Source organism: Penaeus japonicus, unplaced genomic scaffold, assembly GCF_977035675.1.
Source record: "Penaeus japonicus unplaced genomic scaffold, GWHDUDI00000001_assembly GWHDUDI00000001, whole genome shotgun sequence".
Classification (NCBI taxonomy): domain Eukaryota; kingdom Metazoa; phylum Arthropoda; class Malacostraca; order Decapoda; family Penaeidae; genus Penaeus; species Penaeus japonicus.
In genome coordinates this window covers 10,250,479-10,260,478 of record NW_028234403.1, presented here as the reverse complement: position 1 = coordinate 10,260,478, position 10,000 = coordinate 10,250,479, and the positions used below count along the sequence as shown (strand labels likewise).

The following is a 10,000-nucleotide window of genomic DNA, read 5'->3' as shown; positions in this document are numbered from 1 at the left end:
TCTTAAACCACAATTAAAATAAGTACAAATATTATACTTCTTTGATACATTAAACTGAAATATCGAATCTTCTCTAAAACAACTGTGAAACGGCTATTGGAGCAGAATGATAAGAAAATATAAATGGCAGAAATAGAGAAAACAAAAGAAGTGATAGACCTCGACCGTTAATTCAAAATGGAGGACTTTCATTAACATCGTTGCCTGGGACCGCGCAGAGATCTGAACAAGGTAATAACAAAAATTAATCACATTAGACTTTTTTTTGGCTGGGAACCGGTTGTGTTGACATTATGGATCACGCCAAAGATGAAAGAATGGGATGTGGCAGGATGGTGGGTTAAGTAAATTTGATTCTGTGGTAGATGGCGCCGGGAGGAAGAAGGGGTAACGAGAATATTGTTTTATGAGAAAGTTAATGGGCCGGTTTGGGTTTGTAATTTTGTAGGTGTGAATGAGGGAATGAGTGATATGGCAGAGATTAGATATGAATAAGATAGATTTCCTTCGTATACCTGCCGTATAATGTAGTTTTTTATCTTTTATAATCAACTTATTGATACTGGCAGACTCAACCAGGTAGTCGAAATAATGATGTAGCTTTTCTCTTATTATTGTGAAAACTTTTTTTTTCTGAATCCATCAAACATTTCTACTTTTACGTAATATCAAAATTTTATTCGCAATATTTGTCAAAGGAATTACACAGGAAGTTGGTATTATACCCCTTGTTTCGAGAGTTGACATTTGTTTTCTAAAAGTATTCTTCCTGCTAAAGTAACATTTACATTCTATTGCCTCAGAAATACTGGTCACAGGGACAAGTGAGCCGGAAGATTGTGCAAGAAATGATGAATTGGAATTTTCAAGATCATTTTTTGAAAATAAATCAGAAAAGATCACAGCAGACGTTTAAAATTTTGACAAAAGAAGGTCTGTGAGAAAAAAAAATGTTTTTACGACTCAATGTAACCCTATATAAGTATACAAATTGAAAAATTCCACATAACTAAAAGAACGGACTTTGTAGAATTAGAATTAGAATGTCAAAAGTAAAGCTACAAAAAGAACCGGTTGAAAGAACATTGCACAAAAGCATATCTTGCACAATCTATGAGCGGCAGTGCAATAAAATGGTGCTAAGGCTGGCATGTTGGACCGGCCCTTAATATATCGCTTCGACTGAAATCTTCAGCGTACTCTCCGTGTCATCTTGGCCCACCATATCATGAAAATCTTGTTTCAGACGATATGTACATTTTGATCTTACAATTGGATAAGAACAAAGGAAAATTCGATTCCGCCCGGCTCGTTGGTATACTTCAGCCGCCCTCACGCCCTCACCAACCACAGCACTTGCTTACCTGTCGGGCGAGTTCACCTGGTTGCCCGCGAACGGATTTGATGTTGACTGTCGGAGACTACGGGAGCAGGAGTGAGGCCTGGCTAACAACCCTCCTTCCCTCCCTCCACCTCCCTCGTCCTTCTCCGTCCCCTCCCATCCCCTTCTTCCTTCCCCTCGCCCTCACCCCCCTTTTGCCCCCGCCCCCCTCCCCCGTCTGAGAGCCCAGTGGTTGTTGGTGGCGCGTCCCCTCAGCCCCAACACTCGGGGTCGGCCATTATCCCTTCCCCTCATGGCACTCTGGGCTTAATGATGCGTCTATAACACAACATACATTAGCCTCAATGCAAGAATGCGTGTACCTTTCAACGCGGTAATGTGTGGCACAGATATCAGTTATCTTACACTGGATAGTTGTCTGTAACAAGCAGATGGGCGTGGCCAGTTCGCTAGACACTCCCGCCTAATTGGTTGATGGTCCACTGCGGGAACGCCGTGGGACCGCCCTTGGTTGGCCCTCATTAAGGTGTCGTTGGGTCGTTATCGCCCTTCTCCCGACCTTATGGGCCCAGAGGTGACCTCTTTCCAATTTGATGATCGCGCATTTTAGACACCATGGGATTCCCGACCTACACACGCACACACATACACACAAGCGCGAATATTTATTCCTACCTAAAACCGGTTCTGCTGCTGGTACTGGGTGTGGTCCTCTTAGTGTGATAACGAGAGATTGTAATTTTTTCGGCATTACCTGCTTGTTCCCATCTTACATGCGGAAGTGATGGCAAAATAGGATATTTATGTTTTCATTTCCTGACCAAGCACATATCTTGAAACGAGCTTGCTTGGAGGTGTTGAAGTTTCCATTTTTTTTTAAATAAAACGACCCGGTCTGTATCACCTGTGATAATACATATGGATAATTCTGATTACGATGTGCAATTCCCTACAACCACTACAGATCAAAGGGAAGTTGAAGAACAATAGATTCAAGTCACGTGACGTTCTTTCGGCTTCGACATGCTAACCCTTGAGTTCAAAATAAACGAAATTCTATGTCAATCTCAGTCTTGATTGACGAGTACATACTCTTCAGGTGAATTAGATAAAACTCTTTTACAGTCATACCAACACGATGTCAAGACAGTCACATAATTAATTTCCGTGTCTGATATGTATCATTTCATGTCTGGTTTTGAGATCAATCCAGTCTGTCATTCTCTGAAGCTGGATCTACTTCTGCAATCTGGGAAAACCCGAGACCTGTGTCATTGCATGGACATGTTGGTAGGACTAACAGCGAAAACAAACTACCGCGCTGACACGATGTCACAACGAGATAGCGTGCTGGACGTCAAGAGTCCGTGCATCGTAATAGCCTGTGATTAAACAAAAAAAAAGAAAGAAAAATTATTTCCGTGTAGTTCATAAATTTTTATGGATGATTCTCTGAACATTGCTTTAGAGAATAGTGCCTCCTTGTAGATGTAATGAGGCCACTGCTTCTATTTGTTAGATATTAATGTATTATAGAGTGATTTTTAAAGAAAATTCGCTACATTTTAGCGTTGAAGATTTCAGTCGTGCTATGGCTGTAATCTTACTTCCATTATTATAAGAGTAAGATGGGCTGTAAGGCCGATCTGAGTGGTCTAACGTCCAGAGTATAATCTCTCTGAATATGTACATAAGAGAAACATACCTGAAAGCAGAGCATCATGTCCTTTATATATTCGAAGTACAGTATATAGGAAAATACTTCATACACGGTAGCTCCTGCCAAAATGGAGAATCTGAGAATGTATCTTAGGGCGGGTTCTCTGCGGCCTCGGCACTGCATCAGAAGATAAACTGAACCTGAGTAGTTCTCAAGGTTTGCTAAGCTAAAGAAACCCATTCTGATGCTAGATTATAGCGTACAATACTGTATGACACATTCTCTCTTCCTTTTTAAATTAGTTTCCGGAAGAAAAGAGAATGTCGTGTGGTTGAGGATACTGTTTCTCCAGAAATTGTTTGGTATTACGAAAAAAACAACAAAGGAAATAAAGGTAGAGCACCTAATAATGATACATAAAGCAGGTAGTGTGAGACTGATATAGTGTGTCGGTCGGGGTGTTTGTGTCTCCAGGGTGGCTATGCATAAAAGATTGTATCCGAATGTAATGCTTAAGGGTAACTTGTGCACAATCATCGAATATCGTTGCAATGGTGCTTCATACGCTTGTAATGGTGCAATGATATTACTATTGTCTTGGTATCGGAATATATTCAGTAGAGTGAAAATGGTATGCTGAATCATGCAAAACTTGCGTGAACTTCGTCAGGATCAATCTGTTTAAAACAAAATGTATTATGCTTAGATTACATAGTGCACAGATAATCGGTATTTGAAAAAGAAAATTAAACATTGCCGTTCCTCGCACTATCTATTTATCCACCTTTTTACCGTTTACCAAATCGCCCCCCCCAAAAAAAGGAAGATAACTTAGATAAACACACACACACACACACACACACACACACACACACACACACATATATATATATATATATATATATATATATATATATATATATATATATATATATGTATGTATGTATGTATATAAACATATATACATATAAACAAATATTTGTGGATTACGAGCCTAGGTGTAAATCCGCTAGGAACACTGTTGAGGTTATTACTCAGCTGGCTAATGTCTCCTGTTATTTCATGCGCGCCGTCTTTAATTCAACCCTAACAAGAAACACATTTGCCTAATCATCCTCACAGTAACGAGAGAAAAAAAAAAAAATCCCGAGATATCCACACGCATCTAAATCAAAACCACCATCAGTCACCCGTCGATCCTTCTTTCCAAATAAGAAAAAGAAGGAAATAGAGGAAAAAAAGAGCAAGGAAACAACCAAAAAGAACGCTAGCAAAACCAACCACCGGAACGTATGTAAATGTATTCAGATACTCGTCTACCCAACGGCGGCGCCTCTGTGTACATGCGCCCTCGATGTGTCAAAGGGAATGACCCACGCGAGCTGTTTGTTTGCGTGGAGACATACATACACATACATACATGCGTGTGTTTGTGTGTGTGTGTGTTTGAAGAATGATCTATCTGAATGATTTATCTGAATGATTTATCTGGATTATTTATCTAATTTATTTATCTGGATTATTTATCTGGATTATTTATCTGGATTATTTATCTAAATGATTTATCTGAATTATTTATCTAAATTATTTATCTGATTTTTTTTATCTGGATGATTTATCTGGATGATTTATCTGGATGATTTATCTGGATGACTTATTAGGATTATTTATTTAAATTATTTATCTAAATTATTTATCTAAATTATTTATCTGGATGATTTATCTGGATGATTTATCTGGATTATTTATCTGGATGATTCATCTGAATTATTTATCTAAATGATTTATCTGGATTATTTATCTGGATGATTCATCTGAATTATTTATCTAAATGATTTATCTGAATTATTTATCTGGAATATTTATCTAAATTATTTATCTAAATTATTTATCTGGATGATTTATCTGAATTATTTATCTGAATTATTTATCTGGATTATTTATCTGGCTTATTTATCTGAATTATTTATCTGAATTATTTATCTGGATTATCTATCTGGATTATTTATCTGAATTATTTATCTGGATTATTTATCTGGATTATTTATCTGAATTATTTATCTGGAATATTTATCTGGATTATGTATCTGAATTATTTATCTGAATTATTTATCTGGATTATTTATCTGAATTATTTATCTGGATTATTTATCTGGATGATTTATCTAAATTATTTATCTGGATAATTTATCTGAATTATTTATCTGAATGATTTACCTAAATTATTTATCTGGATTATTTATCTAAATTATTTATCTGGATGATTTATCTGAATGATTTATCTGGATTATTTATCTGGATGATTTATCTGAATGATTTATCTGGATTATTTATCTGGATGACTTATCTGAATGATTTATCTGGATGATTGATCTGTCTATCTGTTTTGCTGTTTATCTACACGCTTTTGCATTTTGCCTGTCTGTAGCTTTATGTGTTTTATTAAGTTGGTTTTTACTTTCAAATCCTTTTGTATGTCTGGTTATGTAGACTTGCGCTAGTAATAATGAAATAAGTTTCATATTTAGTATTTCTAGTTCCGTAGGGTGTGTGTGTGTATGTATATATATATATATATATATATATATATATATATATATATATATATATATATATATATATATATGTGTGTGTGTGTGTGAATCTGTTACTGGAGATTTGTATTTCTGGAATTCCAGTGGAAGTGGATGGATAAAAAAATAAATATATATATATATATATATATATATATATATATATATATATATATATGTGTGTGTGTGTGTGTGTGTGTGTGTGTGTGTGTGTGTGTGTGTGTGTGTGTGTGTGTATAGATGTATACACACACACATACACACACACACACACATATGATATATATATATATAATTATATATATATATATATATATATATATATATATATATATTATACATTTATTTTTTTATCCATCCACTTCCACTGGAATTCCAGAAATACAAATCTCCAGTAACATATTCGCCTTCACTTTTTAGATATTCTACTTTGTGGAAAAAAATCTTTTGACATCTGTCTTCATTCTTTCCAGCACACCTTGCAACAGATACATGGAATCCGGAATATTTTTTTCCCATTTAATTGATAAGAACGGGCAGTTGGCTTTCGATGTGGGATGAAAAAAAAGTTTGAGTTTGATTTATAAGGAAGGTGGAGAATGAATGGCAGCCTCTATTCATTATGGGAATATTACTATAATATCAAAGATAAAGTTAGTATCTTCAGACGGTTTTTTTTCTCGTCAGTAACATGATATTCAGCCTTACAAAAAGAAAAAAAAATCGTGACTAATTGCAGAATAATGCACGAATGTTTTGTTTTTTTTAATCCAACCACGCAAACAGTGATTTCTAAAAGATATAACTATATTTTGTGCTTTTAGTAAGTGGAGTTAGTCAAGCCAGCCCCTCTGGTATGTTTGGAGTATGTTAGTGAATGTTAGTCACCTTGAATCAGCTGATTTTTCTACATCATTCCGTTGTTTTTGTTTTCTCTCTATTTCTTCCTGGAATTCTTGAACACTTTAAGACTAATCTGTAAGTATGTGTTTCATCTCAACGTGCTTGCTGTCAGTTATTGACAAACTTCTCGTCTCTGGTATCAACTTGCAGTGATGTATATCTTTTGACAAAACTACTGCGGAATGTTAAAAAAAAAGAAAAACAAAAGAGGGATGAAAAAACTCTGAAATATGCCAGATACCTTAAAGTCTAAAATGGAAAATGACCGATCGGTATCACTTGCTTCTACTTGAAGGCTTGAAGGTTTTATTCATAATTCTTAGAAAAAAATATAAAAAGAATTAAACACCCAGCGTTACCAACTCAAGCTTAAATACTTATAATGCAGGATCATTTTACATTTACTTTACATAATTATTGCAAAGTAAACGAAAGACACAAGTTAGAGGGCAATTCTTCATTATTTGCGAAGCGTAAAGCAATGACAGGAAATACCTCTAGAACATTTTCTTAATTGGAAGTCAGTGAAATAATAGTTAACATTTACATTAATAATACAATTCCGGATTCTGCTAATTGCAGAATTAATCTAACTCAAATAATCAGTTAATTTTATAAGATATCTGTATATCTTCGGTCTATGAAAACTTACAAATAACAATATTGTTCAACTCTTTCTCTTCTCTGTAAATAGAACAGCCAAAGTATGTATAGTTTTTCTTTTTTCTTTCTCTGACCATCACTTTAAGAGAAGAGTCCTTTTTCCTTCATGTCTTCTGCATCCGCCCTCAATCCCTGAAACGAGAGAACGATTTCCTTCCTCGTTCCTTCTCCGTCCCGACTTACCCTCGTCGTCTATACGTAACTCTATGAAAAAAAGAACGTTTCAGCCTTTTTAGGTCCTCAGTCTCTTTATATAAATAGGAAACATCAACTTTATCTTGCATTTTTTTTTAATCTTCTACTAATACTTAATTTTAGGTAGCTAGCTGCCATCTTTTATATTCCCTCTTCTTCCCTTTCGAGAATCGCCATTCTCCACTTTCTCTTTGTATTGTATTTTATTGTATACTCTTACTTCTCCCGTTTTTCTTCTTTCGAGAATCTAGTTTCTCAACTTCACTACTACTATTTTCAGCTCCGTCCAAGCTTGGGAGTTTCCATTGTTTCCATTGTCCGTTTGGGCACCATGGTATTACTACACCCACTCCTACAATAACTAGTATTATTAACGCAACGGCTACCACAATATGAAATTATGAAATATTGGTAAATAGGCCTATCGACGATACAACTACTGTGGTTGCTATTACTATCATTGCTATAATAACCATTACTGCTACTGTTATTACTACTACAATTATAACTGTCATACCATTATTTATGTCACTGCGCTATAAGCAGATATCATTGTCTATATAACTACTACTACTAGTACTACTACAATCTTTATTAGTGTTACTTTTGCGACTACTACTACTACTGCTACTGTCAGTGTTGCTACTCTTGCTCCTAGTGCTACTACAACCACTACAATCGTATGCTTTTATAACTACCAGTACTATTTCTAAAACAATAATTATTCTATTATTAGTACTGTTACTGTCATTACTACTCATCAACTTTTATTAGTTACAAAAATTAATAATCATTTAATTTATTAGCAATACTACTAGAAGTATATAGAGATATATATCATGTATATGCATGTATATATTCGGATGTGTATATATATTCGAATACATGCTTACTCATTTATGTATATATGCCTACATAAACATGTATATATACAAATATATTTGTGTGTGTGTTTATATGCATATAAATACATATATATGTATATATATGTATATATATATATATACATATGTGTGTGTGTGTGCAATTATATGAATATATATATATATATATTTTTTTTTTATTATATATATAAATATATTATATGTATATATTTATATATATATATATATGTATATGTATATATATACGAATACATACAGGTGTACATATATACATACACATACATATATGCATATACATATACATATATATCTACATATACATATCTAAGTATAAATTTACATGCATATATAAATACAATTAGAAACATGTACAGTTGGACGCAAAAATCCTAGTCCACACTGCACCGCACGTCAGGTTAGAGGGAAGGGAGTCGGTGGTGGGGGGTGGGGGGGGGGGCGCTAATCTCTTTTCTTTTTTTAGATTCCCATTTGGTAGGTGTAGCGCAATATCCATTCAAAATGCAAAGCAAACATGCAAAGATACACACACATAATCATAAATACACACTCAGACGTACATTCACTCATTCTCACTCTTTCTCTTTCTCTCTTACTCTTTCTCACTCTCTCTCTCTATCTCTCTCTCTCACCCTTTCTCTCATTCTCTTTTTCTCTCTCTCTCTCTCTCTCTCTCTCTCTCTCTCTCTCTCTCTCTCTCACTATTTCTCTCTCTCACTCTCTCTCTCTCTCTCTCTCTCACTCACTCTCTCTCTCTTCCAATCTCTCTCCTACAGAAAAGAGGGGAGTTATATCGTAGATGGACACTACATAATGTACAGAGAAATTTTGATTGATAGATTAAATAGAGTTTTAAGAATTATCGAATTATAAAATGTGAAGTTAATGTATAAGACAACTTCACTTTTCAAGGTTATCCGAACTCTGAATAAGACGTATCGTTGAGTCCCCAGCCTTCTCTTCACCAGCTTTGCATTCTGAAGTTCAACCTTAGAGTTATGTTTTAGAAATAGAATAAGAAATTATGATCAAGAAACTCATCGAAAGAACTTGGGTATGGAACGACCTAACTAGCACTCTGCTGAGGTCTAACAGACGTCGTCTAATTTCAACTGACGATGTCGGCCAGACGGTTAATCCGATGGTTTGTTAACCGTCTAGTTACTAGTACGAGGTTCCCTGTTATGCATCATAACTTTTCTGGCCAGATATTGATGAGAGAGTACCTTCAGATGTTCGAAAAAACGAATCAAAGTGTCCATTAACTTTGAGCTCGGTCAGGTGATGGCCGGTAGCCGACTTTCCTCGACCACGTGGCTGGTTTTCAAAACGTCCGACAGATGGCACAACGTCTTACACTGCACTGCTACCATCAATATCTGGCCAGAATATTGTCTTGCTATCTGTTGTCTGGTAAGTTACATCATACTTGACGGTGAGCAATGATCTGTCGTGTCCATCGTCTGGCTGATGCCGGCTGGTTGAGCAGAATGGACGTCCCGTAGACGTCGGGATCTGACGTCGGGCGGCGTCTGTTGGACCTCGGAGTGCAACCTGGGTCTTCCACACCCAAGTTCTTTCGATGAGTTTCTTAATCATAATTTCTGTATTTTATCTCTAAAACATTGCATAATCATATAATGGAGGACTGTATAACGAATACGAAAAATACACACCTAGTTTTCTAATCATACTACATTCGAGCATTTTCGATAGGAATCTAAAATAATCGTACCTAAGTTTCCCCTTCAGTAACAATCCA

General features: G+C 35.4%; 1 protein-coding gene across 1 annotated transcript in view; it reads right to left on the bottom strand.

The window, feature by feature from the left end:
• ATP8A (ATPase phospholipid transporting 8A1) overlaps positions 1-1,435 on the bottom strand; it is a 136,229-nt gene extending 134,794 nt beyond the window's left edge. The window contains exon 1 of the mRNA XM_086536331.1: positions 1,365-1,435. The gene's annotated coding sequence lies outside the window, so the exon portion shown is untranslated. The remainder of the gene's footprint in view (positions 1-1,364) is intronic.
• Between the last annotated feature and the right edge of the window lie 8,565 nt (positions 1,436-10,000).